This window comes from Poecilia latipinna, unplaced genomic scaffold (assembly GCF_001443285.1).
Source record: "Poecilia latipinna isolate Pla-1442-1.1 unplaced genomic scaffold, P_latipinna-1.0 Scaffold126, whole genome shotgun sequence".
Classification (NCBI taxonomy): Eukaryota; Metazoa; Chordata; class Actinopteri; order Cyprinodontiformes; family Poeciliidae; genus Poecilia; species Poecilia latipinna.
The window spans coordinates 300,460-322,728 of record NW_015112742.1 but is presented as its reverse complement, the minus strand read 5'-3'; the positions used below and the strand labels follow the sequence as shown (position 1 = coordinate 322,728).

At 40.3% G+C, this 22,269-nt stretch overlaps 1 protein-coding gene and 2 long non-coding RNA genes across 4 annotated transcripts in view; 2 read left to right on the top strand and 1 right to left on the bottom strand.

Annotated features, from left to right (window-relative positions):
• LOC106945071 (uncharacterized) overlaps positions 1–9,269 on the top strand; it is a 16,202-nt gene extending 6,933 nt beyond the window's left edge. Inside the window, exons 2-3 of the long non-coding RNA XR_001424477.1 lie at positions 809–813; positions 9,098–9,269. This is a non-coding gene — a long non-coding RNA (uncharacterized LOC106945071). The remainder of the gene's footprint in view (positions 1–808; positions 814–9,097) is intronic.
• Positions 1–22,269, bottom strand: part of adamtsl3 (ADAMTS-like 3) — a 113,668-nt gene that overhangs the window by 43,428 nt on the left and 47,971 nt on the right. The window lies entirely within an intron of this gene.
• Positions 9,288–9,633, top strand: LOC106945070 (uncharacterized). The gene is made up of 2 exons (XR_001424476.1): positions 9,288–9,319; positions 9,536–9,633. It is a non-coding gene; the product is annotated as an uncharacterized LOC106945070 (long non-coding RNA).

The window sequence follows — 22,269 nt, the reverse complement described above, 5'->3', positions numbered from 1 at the left end:
TATACATATATATATTAAATAAAGCAGATTAAGACATAACAAGAGGCGTTCTGCTAGAAAGCAAAGGAATGGGGTTAGAAAGAACCCATAGTTGATCATATCAAAGGTAAAAGTGTCGCCTCGTTTCAACAGATGACAGTCATTTTGGTTCATAACCTTTCACCAGTTATATATATATATATTATATTCATTATTTAAATTGCAGGGTGTTAAAATGAAATTGAAAATTTGCTAACATTATTAAGTTGTTGTCCAATGCAGTGATTCTATTAAATATTAAGAAATTCAGAAACATACATCTCTAAAGACGATTACCAGATTCCAGAAACATTTTAGAAAGTTAAATTTACTGGTTTTGTTTTCAGGTTACAACAGTTTTTACCATCGCAGATCATCATGTTGTATAAAACCATTTCCATTTTCCTGACTGTGAGCATATTCACATGTAAGTCCTGCTGCCTCGTGTGTGTGTGTGTGTGTGTGTGTGCGTGTGTGTATTATATATAAATAAATCTTAAAAATATGTCGGCCTGGAATGCATTTAATTTTTACTCATATTCGTTCTAAAATTCAGATTTTTTTTACATTGATTTCTTAAGACTATTATCCAAAAGATGTGACAAACCAAGATCTCAGCCTTATGTCACCATCATCAGAGGAGGAACATCAGGAGGTTATTGAAAAGGTGAAACAAGAACCCAAACCAGAACCTGAGAAGGTATGTAAATATAACATTTTCAAATTTTCAAACTCGATTGAAAGATTAGAAAATATTTCAGATCCAGGTCTAGGGTCCAGGCAGGGTTAGTCCAGGTGACCCTGCCTCTCACCCAAAACGTTCGCTGGAGAGGCACCAGCAACCCTGCCGACCCCAGTACGGACAATGGTGTGAAGAGGATGGAGGGATGGAAATCTTTCAATTCGTTTTGAAATTTGAATTGAGTTTTTCTTTAATATTGTGAACTAAATTGAAAGAGATGAACTTATCTAGACATATTCTTTCATGTTGAGTGAACATTTCCCACTCCTTGTTGTCACTCTTCTCCTCATTCACATTATTTTTTAGTCAAACCAAGAAGAGCTCATTGTTATGTCACAGGAGGAACAGCAGGAGGTTATTGAAAAGATGAAACAAGAACCCAAACAAGAACCTGAGAAGGTTCTTGTTTGGTAAATATAACATTTTCAAATCTTTCAACTCATTTGAAATATGAACTGAATTTTTCTTTTTTAAAATTTTCAGGTTGTGCTCAGCTTAACTTCAGCTGGTAGCCCCGGGTTCTCAAACAAGGAGGGAGACAGTAGCACAGCACCAAGGGAGGACAATCCAATTAGTTAGTTTTTTTCTTTTTCTTTTATTCCCCAACAGAATAAAATACTCCGTTTTCTCTTAGTGACAAATGGAAATAAAAGTATTAAAATGTTCTAAACAAAGTAAACTAAAATTGTCCAAGAGGGCCAACATCCACGAAATCCAGTTATGACGGCGAATCCTGCACTGCGTCCAGTCTGTAGTCGCAGTCCCAGCGCCACCGCCTCCTGTGGTCGTTCCAGCCCACTCTAGTTGCTCCCCGTAAAGTGTCGCCCCGCTGGCGTCCTGTTGGGACAAAAACACCTGGCCAGGAGAGCGATCGCTTAACAGCGGATGTTTTATCTGTCCCAGCAAGGATCCCTGCAGACAATCAGCGGAAACGTTACTTACTGACCAGGGCAGAGTTCCCCTCTGCCCACTAATGGTCTGACACGTCGTTCCCACTGGTTGTATCCTCTGCTGTCAATCACTGGCTCGTTCGGGGTCGCAGTCCTCCGTCACGAACCTTCCTGGATTCCTCCTTTTCTTTTTTTATTTCCTCCTTTTCAACGCGAAGTCCTCTCTTTTTAAATCTACTGCCAGCGTCTTGCAGGTTCCCGGTACACTGCCTACGGGCACGCCCACCCCACACAGGTGACTGGCATCAGCTCTCAATTCCCAGAGTCCACAGTGAATAAAAAAAACAAAACATGCAGCAAAAACATTCAACAATAAAAACCACACTTAAAAAAATAACAAATTTCCACAGTGTGACATATGTTTACCAACCTCTCAGTTTAACTTCTCTCCAGACGATACTTCAGCTGAAATGGACCAAAGCAGCGATTTGAAATGGGCCCTGACAGGCGGAGCTGTTGGAATCGCTATCGGTGTTTTAATGGGCATAGCTTTTGCCAGGATATGTTGAGAATTTGTTTTGGGTTTAACTAGAATCTGCTTAGGACTTATTATTTGAGATATTTTAATTTAATATAACTATTTGAGTTGCAGTTATTTGGTTGGCATTTGATAGTATCTGGTTCGAAAGTGGACCGAGTATCCCATGATGCTCTGGAACTAGTAGAGTAGGAACCTGGAGTTAGAAGAAGAGTTTCTCCCTCTGAAAAAGAGCTGTTAGCATGTTTGCTGAGTTCCGACTCTGTCATGTATTAGTATGATTCGTTCATTCTTTATCCACTAAAGTTCATCTGAACAATCCACCCGACTCCTTTTCATCATTAAATCAGTCGAAATATATAACAGAACATATTACATATTATGTTGTAAGTTACAGTTATTGCACCGTTATTTGTTATTTTACTGTAGTGTTTTTGCTAAAGTTAAAATATATATTTTTAATTTAGTTAAATTTAAAAACAAACATTGTTAGCTTTTTAGCAATGCAATGACATATTTATCTCATTATGTTATTGTTCTTACATGACAGATAAGAAGTCAAGACAGACGAGGCACCAAGACATCGAGTCAAACTGTGATCAGTCAGAGTCTCTTCTTAACACCAGGAGTCCTGCAGAAAAGGAAAATAGACAAACTGAGACAACCAGTAAATCAGGTGAGATTATATGAGAAAGAGAAACATTTGATGTAAAAGATTAACGAATTAAAGAAGAATTAGTTGAGGAAAGAAACCCATCATTTGTTTATAGCAGTAACCAACTTTTTGATCTGGGTGGTGAAATTGTTGCTTGATTAACTTTCTAACTTTATCAAGAAATTACAAATGGGTTCATTGGACTGATGGCTGTTTTGCACTGAATTTCTATATAATCTCTAGATTGTTTCCCAAAACAGGTGAGAATATAAATCAGCAGAGTGAAACAGATCAACTAGAAAATAAACCAAAGACGTCATTTAGTGAGCTGAACGAAGAGAAGCAGGAACTGGAAAACCAAAAACTTGAGACTAAATTATTGAATAACTTAAAGTAACATGACCAATAGTGCTATCTGTATTCAGCCTCTTTACTGCAATACCTCAAAATAAAATCCAATTTTAATTACCTTCAGATTGGTCATAAATACATAGATGAGGCAGAAAGTACTGATAGGGGGCAGTACTGAGCCCCACTGGACACAAAAGGCAGCAGGTTTCCTTCTATGAATTGAAAAGACTAGAAACAAATCAGGAGAAATACAATAACATATGATTAGAATACAATCGATTCAGCATGAATCTGATCAATCTGTAGACAGGAAAACTATTTTTCATGCAGATCTTCAATCAGGATTTTATTGAAGAGCTGCTGACAGAAACATGGGATAAACTGAAAACATGGAATAAAAGGTGAAAAGGAAAAAGGTAAACTCAGAGAAAAAGGTTAAATATTTAATGTTATAGATGAATTAGTTACAAAAGAAAGAATCAGGGATTTTAACAGTTTATTGGTGATTCATCAGAAGAGCTAAATTTGTTCTGCCAAAAGAAAAATACTGATGTAATTTAATATGAATGGGTTAAATCAAAGAGGAATATTTTCTTTTCTGGAGAAGGAGAAACAAACAGCCTGGCAGGCATGTAACACCCCCACCCTTATAAGTCCAAACAAAAAAATGTTTGGAGTGCTCACAGTAACAAAAAAACGACTCCAAATGCACGTGACAAAGCATCTGCCAGCACATTCTCAGACCCTTTATTATGGCAGATCTTGAGGTTGTACTCCTGAATGATCAAAGCCCACTGCATAAGTCTTTGATTTTGATTGTACATCCTGGAAAGAAAGACAAGTGGGTTATGGTCTGTGAAGACAGTGACTGGTTCCACACTCAAGCCAAGGTAAACTTCAAAATGCTGTAATGCCAAGAGTAGTGCAAGCGCTTCCTTTTCAATGGTAGAATATCTACTTTGATGAAGATTAAACTTCCTTGAGAAGTAGCTCACAGGATGCTCTATGCCATCTTTTGTCATCCTGCAGAAGGACAGCTCCTACCCCAACAGCACTGGCATCTATGTCCAGTTTAAATGGCAGACTAAAATTTGGGGCGGAAAGAACAGGAGAGCAATCCTTTTAGATGTTCAAAAGCATGCTGACATTCATCAGACCAAGTAAAAGGTGTAGAAGGGATGGCCAAAGTTGTTAAAGGAGCAGCTACCGTAGAAAAGTTTTTACAAAAGCGACGGTAGAATCCTGCCATCCCCAGGAATCGACGCAGCTCCCTCCTGCTTGAAGGAACAGGAAAGTCAGAAATTACTTTGACTTTTGCATCCACAGGACACACTTTTCCTCCACCAACCTGTTGGCCCAGATAGACAATGGTACCTTTACCAAACTCGCACTTTGAAAGATTGAGGGTCAGTGAGGCAGCTGAAAGACATTTGAAGACCTCAAGCAAAACAGAAAGATGGGGGCCAGTCATTTGAATATACCACAATGTCATCTAGATATACCCGGCAGTTTGGCACATCTCCCAGTACTCTATTTACAAGCCTTTGAAATGTAGCCAGTGCATTACATAGCCCAAAAGGCATCACTGTGTACTGAAGAAAACAGTCTGGTGTAACAAAAGCTGAGATATCAGAGGCCTGTGTGGTTAGAGGTACTTGCCAATTCCCTTTCAGCATGTCAAGTTTAGTGACAAATTTTGCTGGTCCGATTTCATCAATACAGTCTTCAATGAGGGGTAACGGGTGTGCATCAAGGACTGTGACAGCATTCACCTTACGAAAGTCTGTGCAGAACCTTGGACTTCCATCAGCCTTCATGTCTAATAGACATGGAGAACTCCATGGGCTGCAACTTTGAATGGCGAGTCCATTTTTAACAAGGTACTCCACTTCTTTTTTCATGACCTCCCTCTTTGTGGCATTGACACGGTATGCTCGCTGCTTTATAGGTGCAGGATTGGAAAGAACAATGTCATGAGACACCACATTAGTCTTGGTAGGAACATCCCCAAACAGACATTGGAAGTCTGATATGAGTTTTGTGATGTCCTCCACTTGGTCACCTGATAAATGTGACAGTCAGGCAGGTTAGCCAGTATTTCACTATTACTAAGCCTTGCAACTTGTGGAGGATCTTTGCGTGTTACCATATCCTCCTCAGCTGACTTTGACACACAGGTTACAGGGGAAATGGCTTCAACCCGATTCTGGGTTGGTTGGTCGGTCTCTCTTGAATGATACAGTTTTATCATATTGACATGACAAAGCCTGGTCTTGCGGCGGCGATCAGGAGTTTGAACAATGTAGTTTGTTTCACTAAGTTTCTTTTCTACCACATACGGTCCAGAGAATTTTGTTTCTAAAGAAGAGCCAGGGATGGGCAGCAAGATCAAAACCTTATCACCAGGGTTGAACTCACGAGTGACTGCTTTCCTGTCATAATGTTGCTTCATTTTGACCTGCTTTGAAGCCAAGGCTTTCTGCGCAAGAGCGCAAGCTGCCTGAAGGCGCTCTCTCATCTTTGAAACATACTCTGGAATGCTCTTTACAGAGCGAGAGAGTGAGATTAGTTGGTCTTTAAGGACATTTAAAGGTCCCCTAACCTCATGTCCAAACACAAGTCCTGCACTGTTCCACGCACAGCAAACAATAGAAATGGGATACCTTCATCCCAGTCCTTCTCTGTATCCATACAGTATTTTCTCAGCATCGCTTTTAATGTCTGGTGAAACCTTTCAAGTGCACCTTGGCTTTCAGGATGGTAAGAGCTCGAGGTGACATGCTCTACACCCAACTGTTTTAGTGCCTGGGCAAAGGTTCTAGACTTAAAGTTTGTGCCCTGGTCTGTTTGGACAACTTTGGGAAGACCAAACACTGAGAAGAACTTTACCAGAGCTTTGGTGACCATGGGGGCTGTGATCCTCCGCCGGGGCATGGCACACATTATAGTCAAGATGAACTGGTTTCCACTTCTAGACTTTGGCAAAGGCCCCACACAATCTACAATCACCCTTCCAAATGGTTCACCCACAACTGGAATTGGGGACAAAGGAGCAGGAGGTATAACCTGGTTTGGCTTGCCTGCAACTTGGCAGACATGGCAAGTACGACAATAAAGTGAAACATCAGATTTGAGACCTGGCCAAAAGAAGTGGTTGAGAACTTTGTTATAAGTTTTATTTATACCCAGATGCCCCGACAGTGGGTGATCGTGTGCTAATGCTAGCACCTGCATGCGGTACCTTGTTGGCACAACCACCTGATAAATGGTACTCCAGTCTTCCAAGTTTTCACCAGCCCAGCGTCGCAACAGGAGACCATCATCAAACACATATGCCACCTTCCTCCTGGGTAAGAACAGAAGAATGACATTTCAACAGAGTCATATCCTGTTTTTGAGCAGCAATGAATTCCTCCCTGGAAGCTGGTAATTTCATCATCTCTGGACCTGGAAGAGGAAATACATTTTTAGATTTGTTGAGTTCAGTCTCTGATCCAACTGATTGAGTCTGCTCTGTAGCAAGAAAAGAGTCAGACAAATCAAGACTGTATTTCTTTGACTGGGCCCGCGTAACCACACAAGCAGGGAAAACGTCAGGCATTGGTTCAAAGACCACACTTGTGTCAGGTGTGTCCAATACCTCAGGCACAGGTAATACTTTTCCACCTGCCAAGTCATTCCCTAGAATAAGATCAATCCCCTTTATGGGCAAGGTGGGAAGAACAGCAACCCTGCAAAAACCACTCACAAGAGATGAGTTAAGGTGGATATTATGCAGTGGTGCAGATACAAAAGTCATTCCAATACCTTGAACAACCACTTTGGACTGACAAGGTGACATAACAGGCAAAGATAAAATACCCTCCCGAATGATTGTCTGGGAACCACCTGTGTCCCTCAGGATTTTGACTTGTCGGCCATCCTTTGGATCCCCTGTTAAAGAAACAAGACCCTGGGTAACAAAAGGTATGAAACAGGGATCTAGTTCATTCTCATTTTTAGCAGTTTGGTTGCTGGAGTGCGACGCATTTTTAAGCAACCCAACACCTTTTGTCTGTGTTGCCAAAGCCTTGCTCTTTAATGAAAGGCAGTCAGCAATAACATGGCCTTTTTTATGACAGTAAAAGCACTCCCTTACCTCACGTGGAGAAAGAGATTGCTGCTTAACCTTAGCTTCTGACTGAGTGGGGTCAGGTTTTTGTTGACGAATGTTCAAAACTTTATCTGCACGAGGTACAGACACAAATACATTCTTGTGTGTCAACATAAACTCATCAGCGACAATGGCTGCTTTAGATAAAGAGGCCACCTTTTGCTCATTCAAGAAAACCACCAGTCTCTCAGGCAATGTGTTCTTGAAGTCTTCCAACAGAATTAGTTGGCGAAGGGATTCAAAGTCACCTTTAACCTCACTTGCAGCACACCATTTATCAAAAAGTAGTCCCTTCTCACGTGCAAACTCCACATAGGTCTGGCCACTAGACCTCTTATGGTTCCTGAATTTTTGCCTGTAAGCTTCAGGTACAAGTTCATAAGCACGCAAGATTGACTTTTTCAGTACCTCATACTTCATGCCCTCTTCTGTTGACAGTGATGAAACAACCTCCTGTGCTTTACCCATGAGCTTGCACTGCAATAGAACAGCCCACATCTCCTTTGGCCACTCCAGTGCCACAGCAATCCTCTCAAATGCATTGAAGTAAGAATCCACTTCCGACTCCCTAAACGCAGGCACCAAAGCAATATTCTTGCTGACATCAAACTTGTTTTTGTCTGACACCACCTGTGGAGAATCAGAGTACACAGATGAACGAGGAGGCGAGTTGCCACGTGAAAGTCTCATAGCTTCTACCTCAAGCTGTTTCAGCTTAATCGCTTTCTCAGCTTCAATTTCCAACTTGCGCATTTCAAGTTTGAAATCAAACTCAGCTTTTCTTACCACCTCCCTCTCCTGTGCCTCCAGCTGTAGGCGAGCCAGCCGAACCTTGAGTCTGACATTACCACTGGAGCCACTGAGTTCTGGTGACACTGGATCAAACCGTGGTAAAGTCGCAGGGGGCACCTGTGGCTCTCCCAACCCCCTTGGTGGCGTTGCCATTACAGCAACTCCTTCATCTTTTGAAGGAGAGAGTTCTAGATCAACAAAAGGATAATCACAAACATCTACATCCATTTTGCTTGAGTCAGCTAGGACTTTAATCTCAACCAGCTTTTGAACAACAATGTTCTTAATTTCAGCTTTTGAAAAGTGTTTTTTCACTGAAATGTCAAAATGCTCAGCCAGACATAACAAGTCGTCCTTACGACACAGTTCCAGCTGTTCATGGCTAGGAGCCTGTACAAAATCCTCCAAGCTGAAGCTCATTTCTAAACAGACACAAGGATCTCTCAAATTATTATGGATGTCTACAGCTCAGGGAAAATGGTGAGATCCCGGACGAGCCCCCACTTGTGTTACGGCCCCCCCCTTTGTGAGGAGGAGGGGAGTAACACGACAACCATAAAAACTTGACAGAGTCCAAGTGAATGTTTTAAAAGAAGGGATTTATTGACAATGAAAATCCCAGAAGGCTTGTACAAACTGTGGGGGAGAAAGGGACGGTTAGGTGGTGCCAGATCAATGAAAATAACAAACAAAACGGGGCCTAACTATCGTCTGTTCTAAAGAAATAGAAAACAAAAACCCTGCCTACCTAATCTAACAAAAAGTTTCCACCAAAACTTTACATGGGTGGCACCACCTTCTTACCTAATGTATCTAACAGAAAACACCTACGTGATGAAATGTACAGGGTACCCCAAACTTAACTCGCCCTCTAACTCCCACCACAAACCTTCACACAAAGAGCAACAAGACATGCGTCAGGTCCCAGAGCCAGTTGGAGAGCCTCCCCCCTTTTCAGCTCCCCAGCTGGGCTGCTTATATAAGGCCTCCCTGGATGCTGATTGGGACATGGTTGACGAGGATCAATCAGGGGAGACTGATACCAGCTTCCCCTACTTCCATACTACCTGTGAAGAGACAAACAAAAGGGGGAGGGGAAGGAGAAACAAACAGCCTGGCAGGCATGTAACAGTAACCTTGGAGAAAAGTAAGTGGAAACAAGATCTGGAAAAGGAAAAAGGTAACCTTAGAGAAAAGTTAACATATTTAATGTTAGGGATAAATGAGTTACAAATGATCCTGGGATTGTAACAGTTTATTGATGATTCAGCAGAAGAACTAAATTTGTTCTGCCAAAAGAAAAATACTGATGTAATTTAATATGAATGGGTTAAATCAAGGAGGCATATTTTCTTTTCTGCTGTATTAATGTTTGTGTCTTTTGTTGCTTACACAGACAGGATCAATAAACTGACCGAGCAAATAAAACAAGAAGAAGAGAAAGAAAAGCAGTTAAAGTTCAGACTTGGTGAAAAAGACGAGGAACTCAATAAGTGGAAACGAGAACTGGAAAAGGAAAAAGGTAACCTTCAGTGGTGGGAAGTAATGACGTATAAGTACTTCATTACTGTACTTAAGTACAATTTTCGTGTACTTTACTTAAGTAGATTTAATAATGGATACTTCCTACTTTTACTGCACTACATTTTACAGTAAGTATCTGTACTTTCTACTTCACTACATTTCTACAAAACTGTCGCGTTACTCGTTACATCCAAAGTCGCGGTGCACTTTTTGTCTGTTAAAATGTGAAGTTCGAGGACTTAAGGTGGTGCCGTAAAATCCAACCAATAACGTGACTTACGTGTCTGTTGTCACACATGCCTCCACCTTTACTCGCACGCGGAGCTCTAGACATGCGCAGTGGTTTCCTCTGAGCGGGAGAATGTCTGTCTAATTGTCAGTAATATAATAGCGCTGCATAAATCATAAGATATGGCGACATGTAAAATCAGCAGCGCTTCGCTTTCACAAACGGTGGGGACTTCGTCCAACTTTTAGCGTCACTTGGAAGGAAAGCTTAAAGAAAGGTAAGATCTGTGGACGTGATGCTAGCAAAGCTAGCTGTACATAGACACATATGTTGTATCTGCGATGAAAAAAGTTGTCACTCATGCGCTGAATTATTGTGTGGAGGTGTTGACTGACATGTCGCATATATGGGACAACGCTGTGACCAAAGTCTGCAAAATAGTGATGTGACATTCAGGAACGATCTGATTCTTTTGGACGGATCTTGACCAAGTCCTATAAGACTGAAGCCTCACGGAGAGCCGTTCTTTGTTCTAACCTATTAAATTACGGAAAAATTCTGCCGGAAATTCCGTAAAAAAACAGGAAATGTACTGGCAGAAAATTACCAGGACATTTTCCTGTTTTTTTACGGAATTTTTTTTTTTAACTAAAATACTGTTAAATTACAGGAAATTTCTGAGGGAAATTCTGTAAAAAAACTGAAAATATCCTGGCAAAAAGTTACCAGGACATTTTCTGTTTTGTTTTTTTTTTTTCAGAATTTCCATCAAAATATCTTCCATAATTTAACAGTTTATGTCAAATTTACTAATATTTTAACCCAAAACTGAACTTCTCTGTCTTTTTACTCTGTATTGATATAGTCACAAACTTTTTTAAAAAACCTTGGACATTTCCAAATACTTCATATATTAATTATAGAGTAAAATATATTAAAATTAATGTATTTAATATATTCTTAACATAACTTTGAAACAAAACTAATTTCTAAGTCCACAGAAAATGTAGTTGTAAAACACAAAACAGAGTTTGAAAGTAGCTCATGCAAAGTGATATAAAATTCATTTTACAAACAATTTGCAGACTTTATTTTGCAATTTAAGACCATAAATTGACATGTCATCTAGTCTTTATAACTAACCTTTGCCATTATACATCACAACTAATTTATTGCATTTAACTATACAAATTTTCAACTTATAAATTAAATGTAAAGCAGTCTTGACTTGAAGTCAAATACACAATTTTGTTAATTACTATGAGATGGAACATACAAAAATTGCTTTGGATCATGAAAATTATAGTTGTAAACAGGACCAACATACTTCAAAATAAATGCCGAAAGTCAACCACTATTTTTTATGAAATACAGGTATAAATATTAAGTTAAAAATCAAATACATAAACACAGCCTAATGCCAACGACAGTGGAAGACACTGGATTCATGAGTGTGTGCTCTCATTACCTCTAGTCGCTGTGAACATAAAACAAAACAGTCCATTTTATGTTTATGTTCTGCCAAAAAAGGTTAATCCAACTCTTAGGTCCAGTTACCAAGAGTTTGAAATGTTCTCTGACCAGTTCTTGTGCTTCGCAAAGGTTCTTGGTGCACCAGGTTTGATGAGATGATCAATCACGTTTAAACTTCATAAGGCTCAAATTTTCCATGGATTCCCAGTCATTCAGTTCATTAAGGAACTTGAGCCATCTGGGTGGAAAGCAAAGCTGCTTCTTCACCTTCGTCTGCGTCGCGTCAGTCGACCTCGTTCAGGGTTTGAGCCCAGAAAAACTCTAAAAAAAGAGAATGGATACTCAAGTTTAACACAGAAACACTTCAAAGTAACACAGAAACTTTCTTTTTACAAAACACTTCTAAATTACATTACAGCAGCACATCACCTTGCTCATCAGCGGCTCACCAATTGCTAATAGCTCTTTCACAAACAACATTGGGTAATTTGGATGAATTCTGACCTAAAAAAATGAACATTAGGAGTGTGTCAATTGCAGATTTCTGGCCAATCTTTAAAAATCTGACTTGTCAATTCTGATTTTGGCCGATACTGATTGTCTTGTCTGAATATTGCTAAATGCAGCAAAACGTCAGTGGGTTGGCAACAGTGGGGTGACTATTGATAACTGCAAACATGGAGACATGACCTGGTGGGCCGGTCTATCAGTCAAACGTCTCTAACAGGAGAGGAAAGTGGTTGATTTTTAGATCTTTGCTGAAGTAGATAAGATCAGTGGATGAAATCACCTTCACATGTATTGGGGGATCGCCAATCTTCAAAATTAAGGATTTGGGGAAGATTTATTGGTGCATCCCTAACATACACAAGTACACAAATACTTCTTGAGATAATAAAAACATACACTAATTTTTACATATTTGTTAAAATAAAGTCACCATGTCATGATTTTATGTTATGTATAATTTGTGAAAATAAACTCCTCCACTCCCCCTGAGCTACTATTTCCATCTGAAGAAATTCATCACTCCCAACCAAAAACANTGCGCCTCCCCCAAACCCCCCCCCCAGTTTTTCCCCCCCCCCCCCCCCCCCCGCATCGCCCCCCCATCAGCAAATGTTTTAGCAGCTTTTCCTGTGAACGCTCGGGCTGACCCGTCAGGGTTTCACTGCTGCAGGAACTCCACCACACCTGATCCCAATCCCACATACTCCACACCCCTTCACTCACCCATCAGAGCAACTCTGACCTTTTTTTAAAGAGGAAGGGAGGGGTATAAATTAGGCACGTAAAGTGGCTGGAGTCAGTTGTTCTGGACCTCCATGGTGGGCTGCAAGGGGGAAAAAGAAAAGTCTGGGTCCTCCATTCAGATCTGGAAGCACACAAAGCAGCAGCATAACTTATTTATGGACAAGCCAAGACCAAATGAATCCCTTGTGCTTTGACGAACAGACCACACTGCTGCCTTGTCATCTGGAAATAAAGCTTCTTTGAAGAGTTTACGCTGTTTTGGAAATCGGGACAGAACATGCTCTCCGGGAGCAAATACGAGATGTTTTGTGACTGTTTGAATAGCTTGAGGTCCTTTGAGATATTTGGTGTTTCTGTAACTTAAAATACAGTTCAGATTCCTCTATCACCTTGTTAGAGAGTCACTGGAAACAAACAACAAGCTGAATTTGGCTGCGAAAGCATGCGATTTTGGAAAATTGCATAAAACGGGAAACCTTTTATAAAAACATTTCCAGTTCAGATCATCTTTAGACTTTTAGACTATTGCATCTCCTTTTCAGGAAAATCCCCAAACTATTTGGGAATTTCAGCACAAGTTCCCAAATAAAACACTTGTTTCTTCTCCAAAGAGTTAAAGGATGGATTTACAATGAAAACATTACTAATATGATATTGAACATTCTCAGTAAATTCAGGTGCAGTATGTCATATTCTGCTGTTTAGTGGGCAATAAAATCCTTTATGAGTTATTGGGCATTTGAGTGAATATTTATGCACCTATTTGTTCATTTCTATTTACATGTCTCATTACATTTAATTCTGATATGCATTTTATCACAAATATTATACTTAAAGTATATTCATTGATATAACTCGGTGACCTGCTTCTTAATCGAGTCTTCCAATTTGCTTTATTCTTATTTTACTTTTTGATGTTACAGCAACATTTCCCCCATGTAAACACTTAAAACTATACAACGTGTTCACAGCGTATGGCTAACAACAGATTAAGAAATGTGCATCAGTTCCCAGCAGTTGTGTTTAGGCCCACTCTCAAGTTTACAATTTTAAGAAATTAACTGCTTAAATAAATAAAAAATTTTTTTTAAAAAGGACAGAAAACACTAGATCCTCTTTAGAAGAACACATGTTTAGTGCTTCCTGTGAGACTACAGGAAGCCATCACTGCTCCATCGGGACTTGTTCGTATGTGACACGTGTCCTGCTCTCGTCATCCGTCTTCTCAGTGAAGTTCCTCCTGTCAGAGACGGTAACTGGTGTTGGTTTCCACGTGTGACGCTCAATAAATTAGAGGCTCGACTGACATGAATGCCGTTTACCACTCTTACGAGTTGGAACACAGAAGATGTTTTGTTGAAATAAGTAATGGTAAATCCCTGCCACTGACCAGTGATGGATCAGAAAAGCTAATTATGCAAAGTAACTTCTCACAATAACAACTGTTTATGCAATGTCAGCTTTATTTATTAACTTTGTCCTCAGAATGATTTTTACAAATCATGTTGAGTTTGAGTTTATTTTGTTTATTTATATATATATATATATATATATATATATATATATATATATATATATAGTTAGAAAAATTGGGCAAAAAAAAAAAAACTTGACAATTTGTCCCTTAGACTAAGTATTTTTTATTTTTAGAAAATCAAAAACATGAATGAATGAGAATCCGTTTTGCAAGTGTGAAACTTCAAAGGAACGTGGCTCATTTTGACAAAAACATTTGTGAACCCCTAACAAGTACCTTAATGAGTTTAAATTAAATTAATCCAAAGTAATTTGAGTCATTTTCATTCTCAGCTGTTGAAACAAATGTGCTCGGAAAACTATTAAAGATTTTTTTTTTCTTGCTATTATTAATTGGAAGTTGGGAGTTGGATGTGTTTACATAGTAAATAAAACTTTGAAGAATAACTCTTTTCTTAAAAAATAAAAAAAACTTTAATTTTATTATTATCTATTTTGCATCAGTTTGATTTGCCTATGTATGCCTTGGAGAACACTAAACGATTTAAAATTTCTTTAAAAAGCCATCTTAAAAATAGCCACATTATATTAAAAGAAATCGCATGCAGTAATTGAAAAAAATACAATTCTTAAAAATGAACACCTGCAATAGGTTATGTATATATGAACTTAGAAAACACAGAGTGTGAAAATAAGTTATACATATCCCTATACATTTGAAAATCTAGGTGGATAATTTAAATTAAAACCCTGATCTGAGTTGAAATAACAGCACACCAAGAGTCATGTTATTAAGATTAATTAGCGGCCTCATGGTGCTAAAAAAAAAAAAAAAAAAAAAAGTGACGTTCAAAGCTGAAATCCAGACTTGATGATTTGCAGACGTGTAACAGGCTCTCTTGTTAACTTCTTCTATGATTGCAAAATGAGACAACGATCCAACCACAGACACAGAGACGCACCTCCACATGAAAAGGCACCTGGTTTGTCTCAGAGGCTCACTGCTCATATTGTCCCGAGTGGAGAGTTTTCACACACTGTGCTTTTCTGTAGCAGCAGAATAGACGTGCCTGATCCCCGTACAGGCTTCACGCAGCTAAGGTTTCAGTTTTTAACCCTAAAAATAAAGTCACACCAATAACATGTGTTTCCCATTTTATAAATCTGCAGTGTGTGTTGCCTTTGGCTCTGAGATGATCACAGAAAGTGAGAGCAATATGATAAAAGGTGGACGGTGGAGGTTTTAACCTACGCAGCGTCCTCTGAAAACTGACATTTTCCACTTTGTTAAATAATGATGCAATTACACAGAGTCTGAAAGAAGCTTGTGTTCATCAGTTCCTTATTATGACCTGCATCTGACCAACAGATATGGAAACTATTAAAGCAGGAATAAATTGTCCTCGGCTGCATTGTTTCAGGTTCCTACGTGAGCTGTAGACGTACAAATCTTTTACATGCGCACAGAAACATTCCAGCGTTACATTTCTGGCTAAAACAAGCTAGTTTTTCTTGCTCAGTGAAGCTAACTTAGAGGTAGCTTGCATAGATTTTGGTTCCTATCTACGACCAACATTTTGCACATTTTATTTGTAAAAAAATATTCACCTCTGTTGCTCTCACACAAAAATCTGACAAAAACACTGAAGACTGTAGAATGCAAAAAAGTTCAAGGAGTATGAATATTTTTTAGAGCAAAATGTATTTATTCAAAAACATATAAAGCATATTTTAATGTGTGCAGCACTTTGCCTGACTTGTGTTGCATAAAATGTGTTATGCAAATACTTTTATTCCCTGGTTGTGATCACGAAGCCTGCATTCTATCAGGGAGTCTTCCAATATATTGCATGTCAGTCTTTTCCAAAGTGAAAGTTGAATCAGAGGCAGTTTGTCTATGCATGAGCCTGAGCACAAATCCATGGAGGAATGGCTCGAAATGGAAAAGAATGACCATAACCATGCCCGAAAGTATGATTAGGGATTAGTCAAAGCCTACATTTAAGCCCCACCTAAATGTTTTTTTGGCAATTTTCGGAACAGGCTGTTTGAAAGAAAACCCTCAATCATCTAATGGAGCTTGCATGGAAAAGGGATCAAAACTTCAGCTTCAGTATTTTCACGATGTTCAAAACACATCCATATTTAAGCAAAATCCAAAAGAAACCTGCAAAGGGGGGGGGGGGGCGGGGGGCAGCAAAAACACTTTCATTTATGCTGGCGCATCTTGCAGTTTAAATAACTTTAAGATAAAATTACTGAGCAGCAGAACAGTAAGATGATTAAAGTGTTTAAAAACCTCAGGGGTTTTTTTGTTTCTTGCTTTGTTGTTTGTTTGTTTTTTAGGCCTAATACAGCTTAAATAAAATAAGGGCCAGTAGATGCATTCACTACAGTAAATGCTCAAATTGTTATCAACTGAGGTCACTCTTTGTTAACCACGTGTAACCCAAGGAGACAACAATGGAAATGAGACTTGGAATAAATGGAACCAACCCCATACACATCAGTTTTCTCCTTCAGTTCTTCTTGATACATCAATAAGTAATGTTTTCTCTTTTCATAATGACAGCATTTCAGCTTTCTACTGTGAATAAAGCTGAACCCCTGAACCCGTTTTATCAAAACCACTGGCGCATAACACAGAGTACGTCAAGAGAATGTGGCCAGTAGGGCGCATGTAGCTTTTAACCAAGGCCTCATGGCAAGCATGACTTAAATAAAATATGATTTTTTTTTTTTCTTTCAAAGCTTTCAATCCCAGTCCTGCCCAGAACTGAGATCGCTGAGCTAATGGTGAAAGAAAACAGCTGATTTTTCTGCCTTAGGTCATGTAGTCATGTTGACGTACCACTGAGCGCTAACAGTAAGTGGGACATTTATTCATTTTAAATCAAATCAGTTTGACTTAAACAGTAAATGACGTCTAAGGCTGAAACTATCTGCTGCATATGTTTCTGAAAGCATGTCGAGAGGTGAAAAGATGAAGTGACTTTTGGAAGTCCTGTCAGGCTTACGAAATCTGAAATCACTCTGCAGCTTTTTCTGCTTGTCGACAGCGAGGCCTGTGAGATTCTAGATTTTATTGTGAATATTCACAGCGGCAGGCACATTATCATGTCAACCGTTCACTGCACTGGTCACGCCGAGTGAAATTAAACTTCTGTGGGGTTTTTTGGTCATTGCTACAAGATTACAACATGTTGATAAAAATGTCCTGTGTAAATGTGGAATTTATAGAAAACAAATGTGCATCTCACTTGTGCATTAACTGCGCCAATCACCCTAATTGCTAAAATTTGTACGAAAAAAAAAAGTAATTTCACAAACATAGTAAATTCCTCATTTAAAGAACTTATTTCAAATGCTCACACATAAGACAAAAAAGTTATTACAATGCTAAAAAAAAAAATAAAATGTCACATGCAGCTTCAACATTTCACCATCACACATTATTTGCTTATTTGTCTTGTGAAAATAGGAAAGAGTCGCATCTAAACACGTAACCTCTGCAAAATGCACACAGAGCTCTTACAGGTATTAATATTCCTTTTTCCTATCTTTTTTGAGCTGTTTGGTGTTACCGTCTCACAGATATTGTAACGTCGCCTCTCTCACGCTTAATCAAGGCTCGTTAATGGCTTTAAGTCGTTTCATTTATCCTCTAGCCTCAGCCCTCGTGTGTTCGTCTTCAGCATGTGCTCCGCTCTTTTACACGCCAAGAAACACAACATTCTCTTACGCACGCTGAGAGCATTCATTTTGCATCACAAAACCTTTGGCACACGCACGCTACTTTATGTTAAACTGTGAAAAGGCAAATTAAGTTCTAGATTTTTTCACAGTTTACACAGAAAAATCACCAATCGCGAAGTCTTGAAGAGCGAAACCTCATATGTCCTCCTCTCTCTCAGGCTGGTGTTGAGTCCAGGTGAGGAAGGCGAAAGGGAAAGAAACGATTTGAAGCATGAATGAATAGTAACCGCACAGGAAAAGAGCTGCAGTGGATCAGCTAAACCCTCATTTTATCCTCCTCCCACATATAAAAAAAAAAAAAAAAAATCCTTTACCATGTGTTCCCCGAGAGCTTTTGGGCTTACAGCTGTCTAAATATGCTACTGTAGTGAACTCCCAACCAGCGAAGTGATTGCAGCGTTGCGTAGGAAGCAGCCTGTGGCAGTAAAAGTGTACAGCAGGAAACGGGGAGGATGACCACAAAGACAGAGGACGTTACATTTTATTCTGTCTCTGAGATGTTTGTCTAGCGGTAGATTTTTACATGTTTTCATACAGCAGCAGGTCAGGACTGCTCTTGGATATCCACAGAAACCTTTACTGGTTACATAACCTATGCAGACAGAGTAAGAAACGTAAATATACAGTATGACGACAAGAGCAGGAATTTTGCAATTCATCGGCACAAAAAATAAAAAAACGTCTTCAAGTGATCAGACCCATTGCTAATGTCTTTTTATCGATTGGATATTGAGTTAAAGCCACCAATGCACACTCCAGGTATGTGCGTTACTGCAGATCATATTTGTGTAGGAAGTTTAAGCTGACACACAACAAACGACAACTCACTGAAACGACAAATTACACTGTAACTCTAATACATTTTATGTAACCAAAAGTTTAAAACAGGAAAAATTACCAAGAGGACTGATTTGAGCAGAACCACGGTCAAATTGTGATCGGCGGACAATCGTTTTAGAGCATCTCAAAAGCTGCTGCTTTTGTGGGGATGTTTCCACAAAATGTATTACATCACAGTTTTCCAATCATAGGGCTGCATTTCCACAAACCAGATGGCCATGTGAGCATCCGTACTGAAGTTTGGAGAGATAAAAGAAGACTACGTCACCTGGTTTGCCCACGCATTGCTTTCTCTGGGAGAACATGGCACTGAAGGAAGAAGGTAGTGTGTTTTAGTTCCTGTGGATGTTCCTTTAATGCAGTGGTTCCCAAACTTTTTCTGGGCCCCCCTTATGGATTACAAATAGCTGTCTTGTTAATAGCTACTTGTTAAGCTTAAGGTGATGTAGGCCTATTGATATTATGATATTAGCTAGTCATCTTTAGCTAACATTACCTGCATCCAACAGCTTTACTCAACTCAGTCGGTTAGTTTGGAGGGAAAAACTGTGAAAAGTTATTTGCATTTTGCTGGTTTGCTGCCGTGATTCTAACACAAACCTACGTAGCTCCACACAGCAGCAGCAGGTCTCCTTCACAGGTGGAAACCCAGCGCGAGCGTCGTAGCGCTCATGTTGCGTTTAAAGGCGGCTCGGAAAAACAGGTTACAGAATGTTAACAACGGATTAAACAGTGTTAACTGCTGATAAAAGTGACAGAGGACACAGATATGGGAAGTGCAGCCCCTACTGTATCAGATTAACATAGGAATAACAGAGAGTGGGCAATTCTAAGGTAAAAACCGAGCGCATACAGCGTTCATGTTTTTCTTTTTCTTTTTTCATCCAGACGGCTTCCTGTGCCCCCCCCTCCCCTGCAATGGCACGGCGCCCCACAGTTTGGGAACCTCTGCTTTATTGTAAAATGTGGCTAAAACCTTCCTTTAAAACCACATTCCCTGAGAGCTGAGGTGTCGTTCAGCGATTGAAAGACAGCCGCGATGATCAGAAACGTTTTTGAGTAACACAACAAGCTCGAGGTGCTGACTTGGCCTCCGAATTCCTCAAATTTCAGCCCGAACAACATCCCTCTCTGGAGGCTTCACTTCAAAACCTTACAGGTCTCGTAGGATGTGGTGCTCCAAGATCTTGGTGCCAGACACAAACCCTCATGATAGCAAAGTTTATGCCTTGACGAGTCAAGGCTGTTCTGGCAGTAAATTACAGAGACCATTATGCAGGTGGACATAACGCTGTGCCTGATCAGATTATAAATATACATGATTTGCATCAGTTTAAACTGGAGGCTCTCAAAGCTCCAAATTACCTTATGCTCAGTTTCAATAAACAGTCCACGGACGCATTTTTTTCCCAACAGATCGTTGTCAGGCTAGAATCCAGAAAACCTTTATCACGTGTTAATTTTGCTCCTAGAAACCCGCCTGCAACTAGTCAAGCTAAAGAGCAACATCTTGTGTTCAAGGCATAAAACTGCAAGTCCTTTACTGCGCCTGACGCTTTTAAACTGAAAAGCACGGAGTGCGCACTTATTTATGTATCAAAGTGTGTGGTAAGTGAAACGATTCGCCTCCATATTTTACCTGCCGTGGCTGTTTTGATCTCGCCTGCCTCCCACTTTAACCTTGGACAGGAACATGCACCTAAAAGGAGTCCAACAGATGATGCATGGCATGCGCTGACAGGATATGTCTGCGTGTTTGGGGGTGGTCTAAAAGCCGTCTAAACTCTGGCATAGGTTTACATAAACCCATAGCTTCGAGCATCAGACACAAAATGAGAGGGCGCTTAAACAAGTCTTTGGCTCTTGGCAAAGACAGAGCTAACATCAGATGCACACATAGGTTCTCCAGCACATTTTAAATCATTAACAGCGACTAAACACAAACACTTCCCTCTTGCCACGCTCACGTCACCGAATTCTTGCAGACACGGATCGAAGAAGAAAAGCAGCCAGAGGGGCCTCTGTTTGAGGGCCGTGCTGAGCGCCTGTGTGGGCCAGACAGGAGCCGCGGGCTGAGCTCCCTTCGTGTACGGCTTCGCTCTTTGCCTCGGCTTAATTGCTGTCTCTTGCTGCTGCGTGCCGCCGTGCGGCTGAGGCCAAGAAGCAGCGCCAGGTCTCGCATCCCCATTACCAGCCCACTTCCCATCACTCCATCATCTGCGGCATACAAGGGGAGGATGGAGTAGAGGAAGAGCTCATTGACTGCACTTCAACCCCTATCATTAACTCAGTGAGATCATTCAGAGGAGCTGATTTTGAGAAAACACGGCTTATTTGCTTGTGGCTGAACCTGCGTAGCCAAAGGCGCCACAAATCATAAACCGAACGCAGATTCCCCAACACCGAGCGAACAGAACGTCGCTCTGCGCTTCAGGGGTCAGGAGAAACAAGCAGAAGAGCGCGGTTCTCCTCCCGAGCTCTCACTGTTTGTGGAGTATTAATGATTTCTTCAGAAACCGAATGATTGATGGCTTTACATTGGCTCCGCAGCGACGTGAAGATTGCCGTCATAAATCAGAGAAGCTGTATAACAAGACAGTGCAGACGTTTTCATCAAGGGACACCGTTGTACCACACCAAAAGGTTGTTTTAAGTCAACTAACACCCTGGCTCCCAGCCCGCCGCCTCCGGACAGTGTTTTCACTACCAGACCTTCATCGTTCAGTGCTGGCCTCGTAAATCTGGAAGCTTCAATGGTCCACTGGGTCGCTCTTCACTGTGATTTCGTTCAGCGTTTAGAAATAAGAAGCGCGCGGGGGAAAATTAATCCAGGAAGTCTGCATGTCTGCTCTGGGAGCATCTGCTTCCCCAGATGCACCTGGGTTCCTTACGCTAAAGTAGAGTTTGTGGTTTAATGAAAAAACTGCTGTTTTTAAATAAAAAAAAAGGAAGAAAAGCCATTTACTTGAAACAGCAGTTGAATTTAAAAATACAAAGTTTTAGAGGGCAAAACAAAAGCTACTTTTGTTGCTCACAGAATCGTTGCAGCTATTTGTTGAGAAAGAACTTCAGCGATATACAGTACTGTACTGGTTTTCAGAAGGGTTTTTTTCTGTATGGCTGCATTGCTCTTATTGATGATGTTAAATTAATGACTATGACAATTATAAAGCAACAAAGATGAGAGGGACAGAGAGGTAAAAACAAAAGAAAACAAAAGGGAGGATGTCTCGGCGAGGCCTGCCAAAGTTGCAGACATGGAATAAAATTGCAACTTGAGACACAGCATTGGCAAGAGGCCAATACAAGGCCCAGGCTCCATCAAATACCCCCAAAAAACATCCACAGCGTCCCCATAACACAATCACCCTCCAGCAGCCAACAGATCGCTCAACACCCCAAAACCCCGGGACAGCAAACCGAACAAAACTGCATGTAGTCCGTTGGCTGAAATCCCCCCTTTTTTTTGCGAGGTCATTCATAACATTCTTGCATAGCTGGGTGACGTTGATGTTGATGCTCCCACCTGTGGATTGATTTTAAAGTTATTCATCAACTGGACCCGAAAGTATTGCCAC